A 26,239-nucleotide genomic window follows, 5' to 3' on the forward strand; every position below is an offset into this window, starting at 1 on the left:
TCGTACATCAATGTGGGAGACCATGTTTACAGACGTTGCTACAACAATTGTAACCATACATAGTATACGTATACGTAATCTTCTACTGGTATCCATCCATGCAAATAGCCATTTCCATTATATGTTTTTTTCTTAGGTTACAATCATTCATGTGTCCTTTAATAGTTCAATTAGATGCAATATGATACTGTTTAGTTTATTTCTCAGTGGATGTGCTATTTTTGGGGTTATGTTAAATGACTGTCATAACATATTTTGCTGAATAATTAACATTTTATTCATTTTTTCTACTTGTATGAAGATCAGTTTTTGATCATTAAAGGAATTAGGTATTGATAAAAAAATTCGCATAGTCTGTTTTAAATGTGCAATGCTTTTTCAGATTGTGGGCAGTTTATAGAGATTGACATTGTTGAAACCGAATGTTGACCTCAAGATGTCGTTTCAGTTTGGTGTCGTTGGGTTGTTGTCTCATTGACAGATACCAATATTCCTTTTTATCAGGAAGATATTACAATAAAAAAAATTTAGCCTGTATATAGATTCATCCTTAGTAGTATTATTTTTGTTTTATTTCCATCTTTCTATCCTTTCTGTTGATATGTTTACTCTGCATTTAACAACAGGAACTGAAGAAAATGATTTACTTCAATTCCCCCTTTTTGTGTACTGTCCTCCAATTTGTTTCATGTGTATAGTTTAAGGAGCTATTTAAAGCCACTGAATTTAAGTTTAATATAAACGTTTACTGAAATATAGCAAATTTTATTACAAAAACAAAAACTTTAATTTGTAATTAATTACAAAATTAAAATCTATATAGTTAGAAATATAAAAATACTATAAATTTGAATGACGCATAGAGGAGTTCTTTATGGTGGTGTATAATCCATAAATGTCACTAAACAATCCCTTATAGAAAATGTAGTTGTTCTTCTAAAAGTAAAAATTAATTCCAAATTTAAATGAGTAAAAAGTCCAATAAAGTCCAATTCATAGAATACATAAAGAAATCGAGTAAAAATGTTTATATCACAGTTAAAGAATTCCTGATTCCATCCCGAAGTTCAATCAGTTCCACTTCTTCGTCTAAAGGATTGCAGTGCTGAAAAGAGAAAAATGAAACTGTTACTATCGAACGTTAGATAATGAACGCTTTTGTGTCCCTGCATTATCTATTCTGTATCATTGTAAACCATGGTCAACAATGTAAACTCTGTCATTACTGGTAAATCCTGCAAGAAAGAGAGAGAAAGAAGCATTTTAAGTATGCTTATTTGATCTTGTCGGAGAGGGAGAGAGATGATTCGACGACTGAGTCTTGTGTCTTGAGCAGCATTTATGTATGCTACGTACTGTGACCTATAATGGTTTACTTTTATAAATTTTGACTTGGATGGAGAGTTGTCTCATTGGCACTCAAACCACATCTTCTTATATCTATTATTTGATAGTGTAACTATCTAGTCTATTCGTTTTACTGGTGTTTGTATCAGTGAATTCGAATTTAAAAACGTCTTTTACAAGTGTACCTACATTTAAAATTACTATCATTCACAAAACCATCATACTGTAACAGATTTAACCAAGTAATTTTATCAGGTATTACAATGGTGTCTTGTGTACCATACATATCTCATGTACAAGTTTTTATGGATTCAATGAATCGAAAACCTTCACTTAGCCCAGCTTCATGCACAGATGAACAGTTACCAACTGTAACAAAATATTTATTGAATATGAGTCTTGTTGTCGTAGTCGTTCATGGCGACCCAGATGGGATGTTTATCAAGTTATTAAGAATAATATAAATGGATTTATTTTCATTTACGATCCTTTGATAAGAGTGTAGGGTGTTCTAAGAGTATATATATGTATTAAATTCTTCAACTTCTACATACAATATCTCAATACATTTTTTTACAAATTTTTCATTTTTTTTCCATTTTGAATCTTTCTTCCTCTAACATTTTAACACCCCCCCCCCCTTCCGTTTTTCCTCGAGTTTCCTCATGTCTCCATGAAAAGTTCACTCATCTAAAGGTCATTTAAAAGTCGAAGGTTAATGACCCGCCTTATACAATATCGTCTTTCATCTACTGTGTTTAAGTCCTAAACAATTTATACGTTCTCTATTCTGTAAATGTTGAATATTTGAATACTTTTTAAAAATCTATTTATCTATTTTACAGAAACCAATTTTTCGATTGAACGGATCAAATATACACTGAGTTTTTCATCCACATTGTTGTAAAATGATTGACTTAATGGTAAAAATGTTTAACTAGTTTATGACATGAAATAGTAATCGATTTCGAATAATAAAAATATTCTTTTGTTAAAAAATGCATCCTGTTAAATTGTAAATACATCAATGTTCAATGTAAAAACATAAACCAATTTGGGAAAACCTGCATACCAGAAAGGAAATTCACACCCTTACATCGGCATTTGGTACTGCATAGGCAACAGGTATCTCGGATCAAAAGCTGCTGTACATGGTGCAAATGCCATACACAACAGTAAATACAATTGTTTCCAGTGGTAATTGGTAAAAAAGGTCCAATCGTATCTGCCGTAATAATAGCCGCAGTAATAGGGTGTGATATTCCAAACTTTTGATATCGACCATATTAGATGGAGACTATCCCAGTTATAGGTCTTAAGCGAATACCAACCATATCTTACTTTTTAACACACTAATAAACATTCAGAGAATGCATTTTGTCGCCATTGGCAATAACATCACAAAACATGAAACCGAATGAGGATAACGGATTTTACAGAAAGTATGGTTAATTTGATGCAGATATCAAAACAAAAAACAAATTCAGATACAAAAATAAACCAATCATAATACTCTCTAATTGATATATTCATAGATTTTTCAAACAGTCAAACTACTATCTCTTTTTTTCTTAATTATTGTGGTCGCGCGTATTCAAGGCTAACATGTTTCAATAATTCCTCAATATTGTTTTGCTGTGCGTACCATCAACACGCGATTTAAAGTAACATTTAATCGAAAAATCAAGAAGCACATATTTAGATTATAATAACAATAGTCTAGATAGCCTAAAAGGCTGGGTTAAATCATGGAAAAAAATATGATTGATAACGCTAAAAGGTTTAAAAGCTAATTTTTTTCTAACCGTCACGTTTGCGCGGATTTGATGTATATTTGCAATGAAAAAACTTAATGTTTGCTCAGGAATTCACTTTTTGTATTTGCTATTTTTAAACAATTATAAATCAAAAACCTAGAGTAATGTTTGACATATACAGCTATAATTGAAAAATAATTTACAGGGCACCTGCAATGATCAAAGCATATCCTTCAAAATCAATAACGATCTGTCACTTGTTGACATTTGTTGTCCTTATTACTATTGGTAACTGTGTTATCTATTATTTGTTCAAATACCAGTAAACATCGCATCAAATGCTGCTTGCCTAACGTGTCTTGACACGAGGCTTAAAATCAAAATGCCGGGTTAATCACTTTATATGTAGAGGTTTGTTTGTATTATGTATAGGTTAGTATCTTATCAAGGAGATGTCAAGATATTAAAAGTATGATCATCCGTTATATGGGGTTTCAATTATTTATAACGTCCAAGGCTATGCAACCTAAGCAATCAAGAGCTACATATGTAGTTAATTGGTGTGCGTCATTATATTAATACTCTCAGCACATGTTATATAAAACTTCACATTTGCTAAATGCTATTTGTGCACACAAGTTATTGTTATTCAATATAGTGATGTATTTGGGTTGTTCATTCTTATTTATTGTGATACATTATTGTCAAGGGTATATCTTTCAAAATGTTAGTTTAATTGGCATTTGTTGTATTTATGATAAAGCGTTAACGTTGTTTCTGCTGTATGGAACATTATATTTTACACCAAGATGACGTTAAATGAAATTGGATACCCTGCATTTATCATGCTTTTCAAAAACATATGATAAATCGCTGCAAAACCCCCTCCTAAAATATTGAAAACATTAAAATCTTGGTGTAAATTAGATACACCCATTCGGGCTAACGCCCTCAAGGTGTGTCTAATACATATTACTGGTTTCTTATCGTTTGGTCATATAACTCCTTATGTATTCAAGAACTTGTACATCCTTGGCTTTCAAGTTTTTTTAGTAAGAACGTTCCTGATAACGGTATATCTGAAAAAGTGCTCCGGACGCACCATATTTATTTAGTACTATATTCATTTACAAATCTTGCCATGGTCAGTTTCACTGTCATGTGCATGTATATATATCATCTAAGAACTTGTGTAGATTTCAAGTAAAATTGAGAATGGAAATGGGGAATGTGTCAAAGAGACAACAACCCGACCATAGAACAGACAACAGCAGAAGGTCACCAACAGGTCTTCAATGCAGCGAGAAATTCCCGCACTCGGAGGCGTCCTTCAGCTGGCCCCTAAACAATTATATATACTAGTTCAGTGATAATGAACGCCATACTAAACTCCAAATTGTACACAAGAAACTAAAATTAAAAATAATACAAGACTAACAAAGGCTAGAGGCTCCTGACTTGGGACAGGCGCAAAAATGCGGCGGGGTTAAACATGTTTATGAGATCTCAACCCTCCCCCTATACCTCTAGCCAATGTAGAAAAGTAAACGCATAACAATACGCACATTAAAATTCAGTTCAAGAGAAGTCCGAGTCTGATGTCAGAAGATGTAACCAAAGAAAATAAACAAAATGACAATAATACATAAATAACAACAGACTACTAGCAGTTAACTGACATGCCAGCTCCAGACTTCAATTAAACTGATTGAAAGATTATGTCTTCATCATATGAATATCAGGCACAATCCTTCCCGTTAGGGGTTTAGTATCATACCATCATAACATATATGAGAAGAACATAACCCGTGTCATGCCAACAACTGGTTTTTAAATAAATGTGTTTAGTATCGATGCAAAGACCTTATAAGTGAATCAATATTAACGCCAAAATATGCAATCTTTAATGACCTGACAACAGTATCGTAACTATATCCCTTCTTAATAAGTCTATTTAAAGGTTTTGTTAGCTTCAGAGGTGAATACTGACATTTTTGTGCTTTATAAAGAATATTTCCATGAAAAATTGGATGTGAAATACCTGAACGTATAAGAAGTCTGCATGTTGAGCTATATTTACGAATGATGTCCTTATACCGATGATAAAATTTAGTAAATGTTTTGACTAGTTTGTGATATCGAAAACCCTGGTGTAATAATTTTTCAGTAATACATAAATTTCTCTCGTTAAAATCTAAAACATTGTTACATACACGAGCGAATCGTACAAGTTGAGATATATAAACACCGTAAGATGGTGACAAGGGAACGTCACCATCTAAAAATGGATAATTAACGATAGGAAATGAAAAATCATCTCTTTTATCATATATTTTAGTATTAAGCTTTCCATTAATGATATAGATATCAAGATCGAGGAAAGGGCAGTGGTCATTGTTAGTATTAGCTTTATTTAAAGTAAGTTCAACAGGATACATTTCTTTAGTATACATACTGAAGTCGTCATTATTGAGAGCCAAAATATCATCCAAATATCTAAAAGTATTATTAAATTTGTGTATCAGATGTTGTTTCGATGGGTCTTTGCTGATTTTTGTCATAAATTGTAACTCATAGCAATACAAAAAAAGGTCCGCAATAAGTGGTGCACAGTTAGTCCCCATTGGAATTCCGATAACCTGACGATATACGGAATCTCCAAAGCGAACAAAAATGTTATCTAGTAAAAATTAAAGGGCATATATAGTATCAAAGCATGTCCAATTGACATAGTTTTTTTGTTTATTGCTACTTAAAAATGACCTAAAAGAGTTTGAACATATATATTCACATTCTGACTTTTTAAATGCCCATTTAATTAGGTGTGTGAATTTTTTCTTAATGAGAATGTGAGGCAATGTGGTATATAGGGTAGAAAAATCAAAACTTTGAACAGATTCAAAATCACCAATATATGCATGTAATTTATCAAGTACTTCCAACGAGTTCTTGACACTCCAAAAGTAATTAATTCCACTATTTTCGAAGGCCTTATTTGAACAATTTATTATCAGGTTTTTGATTGTACCAAGTGTACTGGTAAGAAGAATAGACAATTTAGTAGTGGAACAATGGCTTGAAGACGAAATGAATCTATATTTGTAAGGTGTTTTGTGTAGCTTCGGAAGCCAATACATAGTTGGGACTTTCATTGTATTTGGTTCTGCTTGTAAAGCGGTAGCTAAAAGTTTATGTTTGTTACAGATGTCGTTTTCTGAAAATGGAGTCAGTTGGAATGTTGGTGAATTGGTGATTTCTTTTTTCAGAATCTCCATGTAAAATTTACGTCAAACAATAATAATATTATTAGCAGCTTTATCGGCCGGGACAAAAACAAATTCCTTGGCTAGTTCTTTTAGTTTATGTTTGATACGAGAAATAGGTTTATTGTGGTTATTGTTAAGAGTAAAATGTTCTTTAAAATGTTGAATACGTATATCAACTATGTTCATTACTGAATTAAAAAAAGAGTCCAAAGATTTTTTGTCAGCTTTTTCCCGTTTTATCCATTTCAAACAGTAAGTATGGAGTGAGTCGTGGATGATATTGCGACACTCATTCCAATTAATAATTGACGGGGGACGATATTTAGGTCCTTTACTGAGGAATGATTTTAACTCTCGGTCTTGAACGATGTTAAGATCTCCTGTTATAACATGGGAAATGGGTCCATAAATGTATTCGGAATTACTGCAATTACATGAAGTAGGTGTATTTTCACTGATATTAACATCTTTACACAATTGGCTATAATTAAACACAAATTTCCGGGTAGATTTCTTGTAAATATAACAAATAAGAGGGAGCTCAGTATTATCAAAATATCCCGGAATTTGTTCTTTAACAGAATGGTCGTTAAAAATACCGGCAATATTTACAAAATCAAAACCTTTATTGACATACTTTATTTTAATAAACTGTTTTTTATGATCTTCAGGGCGATCAATTTTGGGAAACAGTTTAGAATAACAATATGCCATTATAATTTGAACGATTTCATACTTAGGACTGCTATATGAAATTGTGTTGCAATCCTCTAAAATTTTATTTAACTTATTAACCGGTAATGAACAGAGCTTTGTTAACAGATAATGTCTGCCGTTGTTTTTTGAAATAGAAATTAGGTCCGAAATATTGGTATGATTGGTCCGAAATTTTCTTTATATGAAGTTGAGCGTATATTGGTACTTATACACATGTCATTATTGGTTTATATGTACCAAACATTATTTTTTGGTTGAAATTTCTAAAGGCAAAAAGTTTGTTTGAGTAATTTTCTGGGTTGATCGGTTGATGTCTTTTAAACAAAAAACTTGAGGAAAACCAGACCACAAGAGTAATTTATTATGAGTTAAAACCCATTCAGTGCAAGAGTACTGAAAAAGGGTATCAATCATTATTTCCAAATGTTTACTTGTTTATCAAAACTTGCCGCATATTTTAGACATTTTCAATATTAATATAGTACACATTTTTTTCTTATTAAACTTGTAATTCCCATGGACAAACTGGTTTTTGGGGCATTGGGAAGGTGTCTTCTACCACAAGTGACCCGTGTTTAGAAGATACCCGATATCTTTATATCAAATGACAAACATTTTAAATGATAATACACACTGACTCTTAACATACCAGCCTCGATATCACCCAGAGACTCCCACAACAGCTGGAAGCGTAGGCCGAGGATCTGGTATGTGGTCAAGGTATGACACCTGACATGATTAACACAATGCCGAATAATAATCTCTTTATCATACTTTACCCACTTTGTCACTTTATATACCGTATCTACGATAGGTAACAGGGAAATATGGTATAAATCTACCATAGATATCATAAGGAAATATTTACTTCACTTGAATATAGGTTTTATTGTTTGGTAAACGCGTTTTGACTTTGAAATCATTTGCGAAGGAATACTCCCCATGTAACAAACGTGAGCAAGATGGTGAAACTTGTAAGAGCGTCACCTGTCGTGACTTATTGAACCACACCGTTGCACGCAATGCGCCTTGTACGGACAAATTACCACAAATTTGTATAAATTTGAAGAGATGCACTTTCTACGTTTAAGTCAGGATTGTCGGTTAATATATAGATTAATCATCACGTTGTTGTTTGCTCTGTGGTTAAGATTAAAGACTGGTAGGTTAAAAAAAACAGGGTAATGTGTTCGGGGTTATAGTTGTCATGCCTTCCTGTCTACTACCGGTTTTACTATGCACTAGCACGTGAAGACTCACATCGACCAATTTCATAAACACATCAATATATCGTCCTAACAGGGATTGATATATGTAAAAATCCACTCTTCAATATGTTTCACATTATTAATTTCAATTGTCCGATCGATTCTTTAAAGAAGACACAGTATATATGCAAAAAGAAGAATTTCTCAACTCTTGAGTTCTTTTAAACAATAACGTTCTATTGATTTCCGATAGCATGATACAGTTTTTAAAAAATAATATCCTACCCCTAGCTTGAAGAAGGGGATGTTTTAACAATCTCCTATTACATATGTATTGTTTCAAATTGGAAAATTAACAAAAGTCTTTGTTCTATAACACAACAAATTAAACACAAAGAACGCAAAATCTATCGTTAAGATAACGAATTTGCATTTCTTCTCTACATGAAAACATCGGATAGGATTCTCTTTATACAGTGTTGATTTGGTTCACAATAATATCCAAACCGCAGTCTTTGGAATAATTCATAAAAAGTATAACATAAATCCCCAAGAGTACTGAACAGAGGAACAAAACACATCAAAATAGAAGACACTACTAAGTTGCAAAACTTGTTTCTGACCCATTTGTACTTTTGAACAATGAAATACGTCAAAACATAACTTTTTTTTTAAAGTTTGAAGTAAATATGTTTTTATTGCACATCTACTGTCTTAACGTCTTAACGCTGGTTTTCTAGTTTCCATTTTATTTTTAACATTATGTAATGCCGAGGCCTAAAACTGACTATTCGGTATGGGTTTTTAGTTGGTCTAATTTAACGATGAACGCACAGAAAAATAAATATTTTAACGTCGCCGTCATCTTGTTTACATTGGTTACAAAAAAAACGGTGACCGATAAATGTCATAGTTGCTTACATCCACGTTAATCGGGCTCTGGTTAGTAGTTGTCTAATTGGCAACCATACCACATCTACTTATTATATATATATATATTCAATGGAGTATTAAGTTGGCAACGTGTCTGTACTTAAGCAAAACAATGCTGAAGGAATAACTGCTCTGTCTTATAAAGACGACCATAGCTTTAACTTTAAAAATATAGAGACGATATACCCGTTTCAACTAAGATGTTTTCAATTTAACCTCAAGAAATATTTAATAAAAAATTAAGTTAATAAATCGTAAAAACACCAACGCATCTCAAGTGAAACACTAATATTCAATGAAAAGTTCACGATCTACGCCCAGATGTAATTGACCTCTTTTACCTTTTAAGTTGAGTGAATAGTTGGGAAAAACCGGTTTAGAATACTATTTTGTTAAAATTTCGATTGTACTACAGGAAATTAATATGCATGCAACATGTCAGTATGGAAATGTAGAGTATTCACTTTCACATAACTGTGATAAATCAACTACTATTAAAATTTACAATGCGTAACATGACTTTGCAAAGTGTTATTCTAAATAGTTACCAACCAGCGTCTCATAATTCGTGTTAAGAATAATTTGCTAATCAAATGCAACATAGTAATAGATTGCATAAAGAAATACCATTTTACTTTTTTGATAACAGGAAGTTTTAAACCAAACGCAGTTACCGCTACACTATGATAGCGCTCATCCACAGGCTTCATGTCATATTAAATCCTATTAAAACCCCAATTTCCAAAATACTCTTTAAAACAAAAGAAAGTTTTAAACGAAATTAAGAGATCTTTCTACAATTACCTGTAGACATTTATTTTACTCTCTCGCCATCAGTTGGCCTTCCTGATCCCAGCCAACCTCTTGGGCCTCCTGTACAAGAGCACAAATACCACAGCACCACCACATGATCAAGTCATTGAAGCAGCTGCCTTCTATTCCCCGTTTTTCTCGAATCAATCCTCGAACTTTTGTTACAGCGTAGAAATTAAGAAAGGGGACATATAAAGCTAAAGCACACATAATACAGCTTTCTCCAACTTTTTCTGCATTTTTTCCAAAGACATAACAAGGAACTATGTATGCAATGATGCAGGTTTTACAATCATCAAAGCATCCGAATAAACCGTGCTGCCATTCACCCATTTTGTTCAGTTAATAAATGTACACAGTCCCGTGTATGAAGCTTGCAAGACAGATGACACCTATCACCTAAAGACACCACCTTATTTATACCAGTAGTTTACGTGAAATTTGATTGGCTTAAAGAAGAAAGTCAATACTGATAAACTGAAATGTTTCCAGTCACATGATTAACCTGGTTAATGCAGATTGGGATAATATGTGGGAAATACCATAAATAAGATGAGTTTTACAGTAAACTGTATTATTAGTATCTACACAATTAGCCCTATTGCGATAAAAGGGAACAATGATTTTTTGACCTGATTATATGCCATGCTCAGTGTAATAAGGAAACGGATACCATAAAAGTTCATTGTTTATAGACGCCATTTTTTTACTGTAAAGTATATGTTATGCACTGAACAACGGTATGGTTATTTTTTTTATTTATTTGTAAATATGTAATGAAATCTTTGTTTTGCTGGTATGAAGATAAAAAAAAATCACTTGAAAGCATAAAGCTACCAAAATGGCGACAGGAATATAAATCTAACCACAATTCTACTTTATTTAACATAGCGCAAGAACAGCCACCCCAAATTCATATTTTTAGCATTGCGCAAGACTACATACTCCTACGTACAAAGTTTACAATTTTACTTATTGCGCAAGACTATGCAATAGATTGACTTGAAGTATAGACATTATTGAATCAAAGTTTTAAAATATAAGTAAATAGATTGCATTTGATAGATAGTAATTGACCCACCCGCCGTCAAAGGTTTTAAATAAAGCAGTTTTTGGTTCCTATTTAATTCTTTGTATTCGAATACTCAATTAAAAACAGCATGGTAAAACAAATAACAGTGGAGGATAAATCTTTGCACTTTACTCATTTTCTCCCTTAGCTTTTATTAAAAACCATATCTTTTTGTTCCTAGTTCAGTGAATACACAAAAGGAAAATAAGACGTATCTCAAGTATGTAATATAAATTTTAGATAATACTATAATAAAGGGCAAAAGTAGGTTAATATATACCTACAAAGTTATCATCATTTAAACTTTCAAGGGTGGTCATTATTATGACGGATCGTAAACCTTGACAATACCACGGTGTATTTATCAAGATAAAAGACACAATACTTATTTTAAGAAATGATGCATTGTAAAAATCCGCAAGATACAATTTCCAATTGCAAAATATATTTATATATAAAAATTAATCATATTGTGTTATACGATTTTTAAGAATTATGGCGTGAAAATAAATAGGTCTGGGAGACAGTTGGTAAATATCTTGTGCAGATATTGTTAAAATGTTATCAGTGTGTGTGTTAACCAACTAAATGACATGAATGGGCTTGGCTATAGCGTTATCTCTATAAGGCAAACGGACACTGGACTTATTGTCATCTTTGTACGTTACTATCTAATTTGATTAATCAACAGAAAGTTATAAACATAGTGTCAATCAAACTTTTCTGGATTAAACTCTCTACATCAAGGATCTCATCAAAACGTATTTAAAACTTTAAAAGACTTATTTTTTGATTTTTTTTCTCTAAAATTTGTGACACTATATCTAAACTGGACAATTTACTACATGTTACCTTTTTACCGGGCCGATGATACTATTCCTTCGACTTGCTTATCCCTCCCAGATTCTAATCAGACTCCACAACCTGAACACAAAACAACTGCTAGTAAATCATAATAACAGCTATATAACTCCTATTCCTTTTTTCCTCCTCTCAAAAACCCTCTCGTCTTCGGAATTTTTTATGTTTTCAAACAAAAATATGCTAAGAACACTGTAAAAAACCAATGGATATACCTGAGAGCTTTCTCCAAACTACCACCAAACAACTAAATCCTTAACAAAAGTCCTCCTATTTCTCTCTCTTATTAATCCTTTCACCTTTCCCAGATCCCGTAAAAGTAATCGTTAATTCACAAGTCCCGATAGGTGAAAATCCCGACTTTCCGTGAAAATAAAGGTCCAATCCCGAATTCCTGCAAAAATAAAGGCACAAATCCCGACGTCCCGAAAAAGGTCCTTCCGTCCCTCCGTAAATAACAAATGCATCTAGAATATTGCTTTCTCCGACTTTGGTGATATTTTTACCAAGCACAAAACACGATACTTTATATACAATAACGCATATGTAACAGTCATCAAAACAAACAAATAGACCATACAACCATGCGCTTAATTTGTTTAACACTGATTATCTAAGACATATATACAACTCAAGGAAAAGGATCTGCTCTGGACTATGCCGGGAGATGATATGATTTAGTTATGATCTAGGGCTCTTATTAAGGTAAAGAGACGATCTAGTTTTTTAAGGACAGAAAAGGTATTGGATTTAATGTTTTAGGTCGGGTATAAAGAACTGTCAGAAAATTTTCCAGTTGTTTCCGTTGCAAATGATGATGTAGATTCGACTTAATTTCGTCGTTCATTTTTTAAATTACAATATCAAACTTCCAACTTGTAATGAAGACTGTCCACAAGTGAAAGTGGTATAGCCACAAGTTGAAAAAGGATCCCTTACATTGTTTTCTCATTTTGTTAATTGCTTTTTAGAACACTTTCTTTAGTGGGTCAGATGAGGTTTTATTGTTTATATAGGATAGCGACCGCTATTGACATTAAGGACATTAAGAGCTCATCGGACCCATTAAACAAGCAACTGTGATTAGAATAAGGTTAGGTAAATCAAACCCCTTGATCGATTTCAAGGTATGACCGATTTCAAGGTATTTGACAAAAAAATGTTTTTTTATCTAATTGGAGGGCATTGCGATCATTTGTTTACATTGGATTCAGATAAAATGTGTTATCAGATTCTAAGTTGACGATTTCAAACAATTCTTCAATCATATCCCAAATAATGATTTAGATATTAATATTAAATTTATTTAATTAAATGAATTTTATTGATCTAAATTATTTCGCGTTTTAAAATATTATTTAAAGTTTTTATGATCTGATTAATTATACATGTAAGCACAAATGGTTGTTCCTCTTACTATACCAGTTTCCACGAGATTCTTATGTACATGATATAAAAAAAAAAACAAGTACCAAAAAAGGCTCCGTTACAACATCAGTCCACGTATTACTGACAAGAAATGTAAAGTGAGACCACGGTCTAGTTATGGCTATCCTTAATACGATCATGAACTTTCTGGGGGTTTATTTAAACGCGGTGTAAGATCAGGGAATGACCACGTCTAAACATAAAAGACTGTAGAAGTTTCCCTAATATTTCTGAAAACAGAAAACCTTTCACATGGAGAAAAGAATAAAACAAATTAACCAACTGAATAGATGAATATGAAATGAATTAATAAACAAGTAAGATATTACCTGATGACAATCTTTAAATACCCGAATTTGACGCTCCTTATTTCAAATTCCGTTAATAAGCAACTGGAAAATATGTGTGTTGGAAATGATAAGAATGTGCATCAAAAAGAGGTTTGATTTTTCAACACATTACATAATCAACCAGTGAACCTGGAACTAATAAACTGATATTTTAAATCAAAGCAATGATGCACGAGGGTCTGAATCGGGGATCTTCATTTCTGTCGTAGTTTTCATTTTTTCAAGTATTCTATATATATACTATATATTTTAAGCACCTCATTAATCTATCATATTTATTTGTGTGCCAATCATTTTAGATTCTGTAAAGCTAATCAAAATAAACTTAAAACATGAGTATACCATATAGAAATCAGCACCCAATTGCACATCTTGAACGTAAGCGAATGAAAAGGCAACCACTGTATTTTCATATCACATGTGGGATACATTCATGTGATATTTATCCGGCCACTAAAGCATAGTTAACTCTACAAATATTTTTTTTTACAATATAGATAATGATCGTATTTCCCTCTTTACCTATATTTTTACCGTCTCACCATTATCTGTCCCTCTTTAGCAGTATTTTTCTCGTCTCTACTCCCTTGCCATTATCTGCCCCTCTTTATCCCACTCAACCTCAGCCGCCTCTTGTAATAAAGCACAGAACCCACAAAGCCACCATATTATAAAATCATTAAAACAGCTTCCTTCGATTCCTCTCTTCTCGCGAATCAGCCCTCGGACTTTAGTTACAGCATACAGATTTAGTCCAGGGACGAATAATGCCAGTGCACACATGACGCAACTTTCTCCGACTTTCTCTGCATTTTTGCCAAACACAAAACATGGCGCGAAATAGGCAATGATACAGGTCCTACAATCTGCAAGACAGCCAAAAAGTCCTTGTTTCCATTCACCCATATCTATTTCTCTTTCACTAACTAATAGTTAAATTGGAATGATGACGCTACGAATGACCAGTCCTTTTATATGGTCAAACAAGTGAAGGTCAATGTTTCAAATGTGCAAATACTGGCTGGAATCGATGTCATATAGGCCAAACCAGTTTTTTTTTTAAATTTTTGAGTTTTTATCAGGTACAGAAAAAAACTTATTTCAATACGATTTTATAATTCTGCATTGTTATCATTGATCAGACTTTGATAACGTATTTTATTTCGGTTTTTCCAAATGCACATAGGTCTAATAAATGGTATGCTATGAATTAGTACTCTTTTTTATCAATTTTGTGGATAGGTAAAACAGTTATTAGAAACATTATAATAGTTTTCAGTTAACATATTCGATCAAAGTGAATCATTTTACAATATGATATTTAAATCATCTAATGCAAAAAGATAAACGTTAGACAAAAAAAAAACTAACCAGTCAGGTGATGGACATTTGGTTGGGTGAAACATTTTGAACAAGAAAGTGGGAATTTTATTGAAATGGCCTAGTTTGCTAATACTACATATGACTAAAACCATGCAAATATTTATAAGTTCAATACGCTAAACAATGTCTTATTTGTGGTCCACTTCTTCATCAAACAAAAGGTTATAAATTTTGTTTAAAAAAAGGATCAGTCTATAAGAATGAAATAGTAAATATTATCCTGTAGGACAGAAAATGACAATGAAAAGGCTTTAAATTTATTGTGTTCAAAATCTAATACGATGCGCATGGTTGAATTTATCGCTACATGTATTTAAAAAATAACCTATAAAATTGAGAATGGAAATGGGGATTGGAATGTGTCAAAGAGACAACAACCCGACCAAAGAGCAGAAAAAGGCTCAAGGCCACCAATGGGTCTTCATATATACTGTTGTAATATATAAAACAGTAACATGGGTACACGAGGACTTGACACATCAGATCGACTAGAAGCACAACAATTAAACAACACAAAGATAAGAGCACACACAAAATACCGACCTAAGAGTACTCGCAGTTACTGGCAGCTCGTACAAATTAATTTTTAAAAGTCAATTTCAACCATGTTTTCCAAGATTATAAGATTAATCAAAAGTAATTTTTAACCTTTTCCCGTTAGAAAACTTATTATATCTATGTGGATATAGATGACCCCATATCTCCTTTAATTCATACGAAGCCGGAAAAAGACGTTTTATGAAAGATCCAACCGTCTGAAAACTTGCTTGGTGAATGAAAATTATGTAAATTTTAACACATCTTGAACAATTTAAATTATATGAAGATCAGACTCACGATAAACTACAATATGTATTCGATAATGGATATAAATTTGAAAGCTGTTTTGTCGATCAGATGGTATGTTCCTGTTGTCAGTTTGAAAATATTGTCAAATGGAAAGTTTCACTGTACATTGTAAAGTAATAGAAATGTTGGTATATTGAGTAAAGGATCAACGAAACCATCTGAAGAAAAACAAGAAAACCTCGATCCTGAGTAATATTTTGTAATTTGTGAAGACTATCATACCATTCAATACTAAGTTACCTTTCATTATATTTTGTGTTTTATTCCCTGGCCATTAATTGTCCCTCTTGATCCCATCCAACTTCCTGGGCCTCTTGTACCAATGCACAAATTCCACAACACCACCACATTATAAGATCATTGATGCAGCTTCCCTCTATTCCCTTCTTCTCTCTGATAATTCCTCTGATTTTCGTGACAGCGTAGAAATTAAGGATAGGTACGAACAGAGCCAACCCACACATAACACAGCTCTCCCCAACTCTCTCGGCATTTTTACCGAAAACGTAACAGGGCACAAAATATGCTATTACACATGTTTTCAAATCATCAAAGCACCCAAACAAACCATGTTGCCACTCTCCCATTTTGTTCTGACTATAAGAAATGCAAAAAACAATCTACACTGATACTAGGGCAGCTTTCCTTTGTGGTGAAGATACTGATGACGCCGTTTTTATAATTATGTTAGACAACTGAACAACCACGGTCATTGGCTGTTTATAAGCAAAGCTTTAATATGTAAAAATTTTAAGTGCATAATAGATCAAGCATATTAAGACATCCTGTATAAGCGGACGTGAAAGATTAAAATACCACATCATATTTACAAATGACATGAAAGGTTATTATCAATAAACGTAGACGTGGAGTATATTTCAGAAATTAAAACAGCAAGCCAACAAGAAAAATAATCAAGAAATCTAGAGATCAACTACAGACAGGAGTCTATACAATATGCCATGCTATAAATGGTCCCGAGTTTATAAAACCAAAGATCTGTCATCTACATCAACCTCTCCTGACTCTTGATTAACATAAGTACAAAGATCTTTTGGTAACCTGTTAGTTCAAAGTGCTCTTGACAACTTGTTAGTGCAAAGTGTTTTTGGTAACTCTTTTCTCACGATTAGATGTATCTGTTTGTCGTACTTGATAGTCCAAAGTTCTATATTACTATACGATTGTATTAAACATAATTAAAAAAAAAATCTTAACCTAATTTATCATTACCGTAGCATTATCAATAGAATTACAATTCGCAGGCGATTAACGCAATCTTATTCACTCATATCCAATGTTGTTGTTTTTCTCACAAGTAACAACAATAACCATACAATAATGCTTTATCTAAACACTCTCTGTCACTGACATACACATGTGAAACAAGAGGTACACATATACAAAATACAGTCACGTTTTTACCCGAAGATCTTAGGAAGAAATAAAACAAATCTATAATGGAAAATATTAATAGTTTACTTTAACTAACTTTGAAACGAATAAGGATACATTTTATAGTACCTTAATTTTATATTACACAATGAAAGTAATCCTTTCGTTTTTGTTGTGCTGGGATATTTTACATAGTACTCTGGAATGTGTTGATTTCTGGTAGTTATTACTAAGATAAAAGTACATTCGAATAAGTATTGGTATTCATTACCAATAGCATTCGAATACATCTGATACCCTCTATTATTTCGGAATATTGTACCACCTACCCGGCTCTACCGGACTTTTCACATTACAGCATCATAATTTAGAGTTACAAAATGTATTATCACGTTTGAGAGGTGATAATTGTATAACCAAACATTGTTTTGAACAGAACGTAAAATTCACCTCTGGCAGAATTGTCAATTTGACCATGGAAGCATAATACTTCCATGATTTGACCGTGACCTCTTGGTTTGACCAAGGAATTGTATATTTAAAAGGACCATTATGGAAACGCGTCTCGAGATCAGTCGGGACATGTCTGTTTCGGTCGAAAGTATGATAAATAATACAAAGAATCATAACTGAAGTACGATTTTCCAAAATTTCAGTTTGGCATTTCATTATTGAGGGTAGGAATGCCCTTTACCGTCAGGCGTCAAACGGTAATTTTCGTCTACCGTTAGCGTCAAATTGGTTAAAATTTTACCGTGATTCGTCAAAATATCCTAATCGTGACTCGTCAGAGGTCTCAAATAATTATTGTTACCGTTATTTTTGGAAAAAAATTAGCGTGATTTGTCAAAATCAGTCGATTTTTTTTATCGTCTAAAAGAAAGTGTACATTTTATCGTCATGCACCAAAAATTACCGATAACGTCATTTGGTAAGAATTTTTACCGTTATTCGTCATGAAGGTACCCCCATTAACACCCTCATTATTCTGTCATTCAATCTGGCAGTTTAGTACGAATTTTCATAATGTTGAAAGTTTTAAGTAGTGCCTAGGATTTGTATAGTACTTTACAAATCCTTGGTAGTACGTAAAAAAATACACCCACATGCTATATTCTGGTAAAGATTAAATAACAACTTGAACTAGACATGTAAATGAAATAACAATTCAAAGTCTTAACCTTTGTTCTATAACATCGTGTTGGTTTTATGAAAATGGTAGATAACAATGAATGTTCTGTGATTTTTCAAAAACATGTTTTTAGGTGTAATACCAACAAATCATAGTACGAAAATAGGTCGAAAAAAAATATTCCCTTGAATTTGACAGTTGTAGGTAATTAATCCTACATTTCATTGCAGTAAAACATTTCTGGGTATATCTTGGGTATTTAAAAGCACCATTATTTTTTATTTGGGGTTTCTATAGAATATTTTGCAAACTTGAGGTTACATGGTTACTAAAGCTTGTACACAGGTTAATAAAAGGGGAAAATTTGATTGGTTAACTTCCAGTGATGGTTATTTTCTTATATGCAATGAAATGTTATGTGAATTTTTTTCTATAGTACTGGATAGGATATAACTTTACTCATGCCAAGTATTTCTTTATTTGAAACAAAGATAAATTCTGCATAATTATTTGAAAAGTGCAAATTTAACAAAGACTAATACGGGAAAATCAATGGTGGTATTACACCTATAGTTTACATTGACGCCATTTTGTTCAGTCAAGTTCTACATCGACGAATTCTGAAAGTACAGACAAAATATATAAATATAATAGATTTTCCTTTTGGAATTCATGGTTTTTTTTATTTAAAACACGATTTAATTCTTTTTTTATAAATACTTTTTTTAGAAATCAATCATTATTTGATATTGCAGATTCAATGATGTCACAGTTAAGCATTGCTGTAAAATTACCGCAAGACAGCATAGTCTATAGGTCCGTAAATTAATTCCTAAGTGTTAAAAAAAGTCAAATGTGTGAATGTGTGATATTTTAAACTGTTTCTGATGAAAATGTTTATTGCACCAAGGCATTAGTTAATAGTTGCGCTCGTCGCAATTCGTTTTTCAAATCTTAAATATACGACACGAATTAGCATATCATTGATACCTTTCTCCCGTAAAGTTTTTCGTATACACTGTAAAAATTGTGCTTGGAATTTAAACATGTTGCAAGACTTATGTGCTTAGGAAAGTGTTTAATTTCTAAACATAAAAAAATAAACATGTTTTGGCTCTCAGCACTTCGCAATAAACATGTTTTGGCTCTCAGCACTTTTCAATAAACATGTTGCTGTGCTAAACATGTTTAGCTACTTTGTCAAGTATATAAAGCTAAACGTGTTTAAATTCTAAGCACTTTCAATATTTAGACACTTTCCTAAACACGTTTAGAATTACAACACATTTAGGCCGAATACGGCATTCATATCACGTGCTAATTTTTGAGCGGGAAGAAGAAACAAAGAACCCGAAGTCAAAGGCCACGCTGTTTACTTCTGACCATAACTGACCGTAGCTTGACTGTTTCAGAAAGGTAAGGAGTTATGATTATACTGTCTTTTATTTTGTACTGCCAATTTTGAATGATTATTGACAGTTATAAGCATTATTTACAAGTACACTACCGTACAGTCAATGCAGGAGAGAAAAGGGGGTACCATCCCACGAAACAAGTGCTTGTAAGAGCTTTAAGTGTTCAAACTATCTTGTGTATAGATGATAAGAGTTGTTTAATGTTCTATCATGCAAGTTTGCATTTATTTTTTTATTTATATATGTTCTTGGAAAGGAGTTTGTGAGGATAATTTTCCGACGTTCGGTACTCCTCGGCAGATTATTATGGAACATGAAGGGTAGCGGAATCTGCCGAGTCTTATCAGTATGAGGTGCATCATTCGCAAATTCAGTGTCATATCGAGTTCATTGTTTTCGTAAGCACTTCCGATATGCACAATCAACATTTCCTCAAAATAGAAAGATGCTTGTTTATTTCAATAGTTATAAGCGGTAACCGTTGTGATTTTTTTTATAATTTTATTGATATGTATTGTTTTATTCTAGATGAGAGAAGTGCAGAGGAAATCATCACCTGTCTTGGCATGCTTAAAGAGGAGATAAAGAACAGTAGCAAATATGCTGCTAGGTAAGAATCAAAAGTGTATTTGATTTTAAAAATGCCAATATATATTTGATCAAATGAATAATATTAAGCATGAAAAGAAGTTTTATATTAAAAAATATCAATTTATTCATCAGTAAATTTATGTTTTTATACCACGGTCCTAATGTTGTTATCTGGACCTTAAATCATGCTTTTACTTTTTGGTATTGTAGTTCGTATTCTTATATTTTTAGATTAATTCTACTTAGTTGCTTATCAATATTTTTCTATATTTCAGGCCATTGACCAGCAGTTGGGTACTAAAAAGGAGAAGCTCTTATTGACCTGTAAAATGAAAACAGGACATTTTCAAATTGTTTTGTTGTAGGGATAGGGTACAAGTAGAAGATTGGTCAATATTATGTACATGTACCTTGATGTGAATTTATTTTTGATTGTGTTCAATGATAAACTGGAAATAAATGATAACATAAATTCCTTTGTTTTATATGTTGTAATTTTGTTTTTAAAGCTAGAATTAGTGTAATGATAATTTCATTTCAAAAGTTCTAGACTGTTTTACGAATATTTGAAATGAAGAAAAAATACAATAGTCCAATGACGTGAATTTAATTAAAGAAAAAACTCATTGAGATTGAAAAGGTATTGGTCACATTCAATTTGATATGCAAATTCCAGTTTCTTAGTTTGATGCATTGTCTCCTTTTTGTGATGGTATGAAAACCTGTTTTATTGAGAGCTATCATACGTTTTACAGTCAAGCCTTCCGGAATATTAGTTTAATTTGGGGCCTAATGAAGTAACGGCTTCTCACAATAAAATGATAAACATGTTTCTTCACGACCCTTTATGGTCTAAACATGTTTACATTCAAAACACTTCACAGCTAAACGTGTTTCCAGACAAAACACTTCTCAGCTAAACATGTTTCCAGATACAACAATTCACAGCTAAACATGTTTACAGTCTAAGCACTTTTTAGCTAAACGTGTTTCTAGTCTAAACGCTTTACAGCTAAACATGTTTACAGTCTAAGCACTTTATAGCTTGACACGTTTAGGCTGTTAGCACATTAAATATTAAACATGTTTAGATTTAAAACATGTCAAAAATCGGTTTCATAAATGTGTTTAGGAAAGTGTTTAGGCTCTAAACACATTTTTTAGAGTGTAAATGTTAGATTATACCTACAAATTGGAATAACCCATACCGTTGTTTATTATAAAACCTCTGTACTCTAAGTCCTTTTATCTAGAATACTACATATGTTTACGATCATCTTCTTTTCAACTGATGAACTACTTTTTTACACCAGTCATATGCCAAAATATACAATTCCTTGATTTTACTATACCATTTTTGAATGTATTCATCTTTAAGGTTTTGTTTCAAACTGTTTACAATTGATTTAATCTAATGGCAAATGCTGAGTCCTTAACATAGTTAAATAGAATAGTCTAAACCGATTTAAGATAGTCAATCCACTTGAACGTATAATCATCTTTTAAGTTGAACATGGTTTGATACAGGATACTGCTTAGTTTGTTTTCATTGGCGTAAAGTTAATTCCAAAAACACATCATTCTAACTTTTATCATAATATGTTTTGGGATTCGACCAAGTTTTTTCATATGTCATAAAATTTGGCGTCGAGGATCTTACTTTTAACACCGACATTTCGACAAAACTAGCCGGATTTATTTCCAGCATGTAATCGTTTCCGAATCCCCATATTTCACAGCCATGGGAAGTATGAGTGTATCAAACAGTTGTAATTGCAAGTAGACACGTATTGAGAGGTTACGTATCTTTGTATAAAGGTTAAATAGTGCTTTCTGTGCTTGTTCGCTTAAAAGTGTTTTTGCTTTAGCGAATGAACCATTGTAACTAAAAGTTAGTCCTAAATATGAATAAGAATCTGGGATTTCAATAGATTGGTTAAATAGTTGAAATTTGGGTAATTTTTGTGATTTTCGTTTGCAGAACAAATCAACCTTACAACATAATATTGCGTTATCTCAGGAAATTTCAAAAACTAAGAAGCAATCCTTTTTTTCTATTATGAGCCGTGTATCAACAGATCTCAAATTCCTAGTCATAAAAACCACGTGATTAACACCGAGTTATTTAGGAATCTCCAAACAAAATAATGGTTATATGTTGCAAAACCGAAATAGTTGAGGGTCTGGATTGGGTTCCCAGGATTGAGAATCATGGACAAAAAGTGCAAAATAAAGGGTAAAAAAATAAAGAATAGAGAAAAATAGGTAAAAAAATAAAGAATAGAATAATGCCTTTAATGGGGTGTTTAAATATAGAGAATAGAGTGTAATGGGCAGAATAGATTAAGAATAAAGAAAATCGTCTATAAAATTAAAAAAAAAAAAAGAAAACTTATTTCTGGAATGAGCTTCACCGTGTTAGTTCGGAAGTTTGTAAAGTTCAACAGTGTAGGTGCAAACTTGGTTTATGTAAAATATCATTATATAAACGAACAGGAAATTTACAAACAAAATGTATCATTTGAATTAATGTAAAATATATGATATCCTATATCCTTTGTTTTTCTATTCTAAAAGATCGAATAACACTGGCTGCTTGTGGCGGGTGGATTCTCGGAGATTGCTATTCCGAATGTACCATCGACCCAATAGTAGTCAAAACAAATGACGGTAAAATGTTACTTCCGTTCCCACAACAAATTAATGTTTCTATAACAATATTCATCGGATATGTTCGTATTAAAGGCTGTTGAGTGTTCCGTTTTCCAATTTGATTTGAAATATTGTTTATTTATCATTATTATGTTATATTGCCATCAATTGTAATTAAAAACTGTAAGTTATTTGATTTCATTTTTTTTTTCTAAATTGAAAGTAAGAAAGTAATCATACACTTACAGAGAAAATCTCATTGTTATCAATGTACTTATGATTGCTATTTTAGACAGTAAGTCATGAAAACACCATTTTGAAAGTTGATTATAACGTTTTCATTAAAGTTTCAAAAGATAACTTATAAATTAACGATTGTGCAACACGACCCCCCCCCCCCCCCAAAAAAAAAAAAAAAAAAAAAAAATAACTATAAGAACTGGATAAGTTGTAATTGATTATAATTACAGTTTACAAATTTATGGATTTACGTCCAACATATGTATATTTTAAATCTATCAATGTTGAAACAAAGTCTTCAAATTGGCTGTTGTCATTGACAACCCCGGGATAACGACCCTGTGCGCATGATATTTGTATCTTATTAGACACAATCGAGACGAAATCTCGGACGATAACATGGGAAGCGAAAAACAATAATGACGTAATAAAAATGATGATAATACTAATTGTAAAAATTATTATTTTTTCTTTAAAAAAACGTTTTAGAGTATCGTCTATAAGAATCATTGGTGTCAGTTTTTATGTATTAATAAAATGGCTAGATAAGCAAAAATAAACCTATATATTTGGTCTCTAACGGAAAGTTGTCTCAATTGCAATTATACCAGATCTTCTTCTTTTAAAAAGTGTAAGAGACCAGGTGAAGAGCCATCCGACAATTGCTTTGTTCTTTACAAAATACCCATTCCGCTGATTGCACTCATACAGAAAATAGATTGTTTAAATACTCTACGCTAGTATATTGTATTGATTGTAACAATTTTCTTTTTTACATGTATTGATTTGTATTAATATCTTCCTTACTCCATGGTTCATGTACATGTATGATTATTTATGCGTTATTTCCCCTTATTGTTTCCCGCCTCTCGATCATTAATAAATGTGTCTTCATAGCGATTACTTGTGTTTTTATTCTCTCTTCTTATTGGCGTTGACCGATTTAAAAAAATCATACATCAAAAGGGGATGTGAGGTAAATGCCACAGAAACCCAGCGACACGATATCTGTTTTCTGGTAGTTCCATGTATGTAGAATTCGGTGGCTGCCAGAGGCATTCATCGGCTGTTTATAAAATCTTACAGATCGTATTTCATAAATTAGACCTACCAATCTTTAATCACACATACATGTACGTATGTTCTTGTTTTACAAATATACTCATTATAGATTACCAGGATTAAAATTGTGTACGTCAGACGCGCGTTTCGTCTACAAAGGACTCCCAGATTTCATGAGATAATCTGTCGATTGACCATCGTCAGGAAGACTGTACTTAAACAATGTATACAGCTAATGATGTAGATCTACTGGAATACTTGAAAAGCTATATAACCTAAGGAACCTTATCAAAGATAATAGCAAAACCAACCTTAGGTGAGGGTCGTAAAGGGGGGTATCTGCACGGAAGAACGCGAAATAAAATTGCCATTTCACGATGAACGAACAATTAAAAATTTCTTGCACGTTGATCTTTTTACCGATTTCACGAAACACTGTGAATAACGAACCTTTTTCACGGTTGCACGTGAAATAAAAATGGCAAAACACGTTGCACGAAATTAACCATTTACCACCCTCTTAGGTCAACGCTGCCTGAGGGAGCTGGAATCTTAGCTTCTTTACAATTCTTGATTTTATTAACGAAGAATTTAAGAAAGTTTCAAAATATATTAGCCACTCAATGACGTTAAATTCATATCAAATGCAACTAACATTTTTCTTTACCAATTCTAATATGAAATGGTTTAAATTCTAAGGATTAAACAACATAACATTACCAAGAAGAAAGTATTTCACAATGAATGTCTGACATTAAATTCGAACATACCGAGAAACAAACAGGCATACAAATGTAAAATTTATGCCATTTATTCTGCACGTTTTGTCCTTTATTCTCTATTCTGTAAACCCCATCCAGACCCTCATGTAACACTAGAACCATTTTCCCTTTTAAATTAAAAGTCGTTTGATATTAAGAAATATTGAATTTAGTTTGTATTAAAACGAATTGAAATTAAAACTGCATTTAAATACAATTCCAAATATCTTATGGACATGAATGGAGTACAAATTCTATGTATCAAATGTCCATGTTATGTCCATGAAATAATTATTAGATTTACCTTTTATCCTACTCCCGGGCCATTGTTTGACCATCATTCATCGATCCAACCTCTTGGGCTTCTTGTATCAAAGCACATAAACCACAGAACCACCAGATCAAGAGATCATTACAACAGCTCCCTTCTATACCTTTTTGCTCTCTTATTAGTCCCCCGGATTTTTGTCACAGCAAAAATGTTAAGACCGGGTACATATAAGGCTAATGCGCACATGATGCAACTTTCGCCAACCTTTTCGGCATTCTTTCCAAACACGAAACAAGGCACAAAATATGCAATGACGCAGGTTTTGATATCATCAAAACATCCAAAAAGACCATGTTGGAATTCGCCCATGATTGATTTACGCTATTCGGAGAGCTCTGAACTAATCTAGTAAAGCCTTCAAAACTAAATGCACCTTGATAAAATAATTAAATCATATTGGCTTGTCTAAAACAAATATCAGAATTTGCATTGGATGTTCTCATTGGCGTATCGATAGAAGCTTAAATGTGATTCGCCAGAAGAACCTATTCGTGTTAAACAACCGGATCCAAACCGTTATAATAGACATGCCATGGACAAATTACTATGTGTAATTTAATTAGGAACAACTAGCGATCTCCACCAGATAGAGGACATTTTAACTTAAGGTAGACTATCGTTTTACAATGAAAATGAAAAAAAAAAACACATGTTTAGCAACACTTATCCATTAAAT

The 26,239-nt window shown here is 32.3% G+C and overlaps 1 long non-coding RNA gene across 1 annotated transcript; it reads right to left on the minus strand.

Annotated features, from left to right (window-relative positions):
- Positions 1–744: 744 nt before the first annotated feature.
- LOC127719897 (uncharacterized) lies at positions 745–25,951 on the minus strand. The gene is made up of 2 exons (XR_007990533.1): positions 25,537–25,951; positions 745–1,105 (listed from the first exon to the last, which is right to left on the minus strand). It is a non-coding gene; the product is annotated as an uncharacterized LOC127719897 (long non-coding RNA).
- Positions 25,952–26,239: the final 288 nt, after the last annotated feature.

The sequence above is a fragment of the Mytilus californianus genome, unplaced genomic scaffold, assembly GCF_021869535.1.
Source record: "Mytilus californianus isolate M0D057914Y unplaced genomic scaffold, xbMytCali1.0.p SCAF_11, whole genome shotgun sequence".
Taxonomy (NCBI): domain Eukaryota; kingdom Metazoa; phylum Mollusca; class Bivalvia; order Mytilida; family Mytilidae; genus Mytilus; species Mytilus californianus.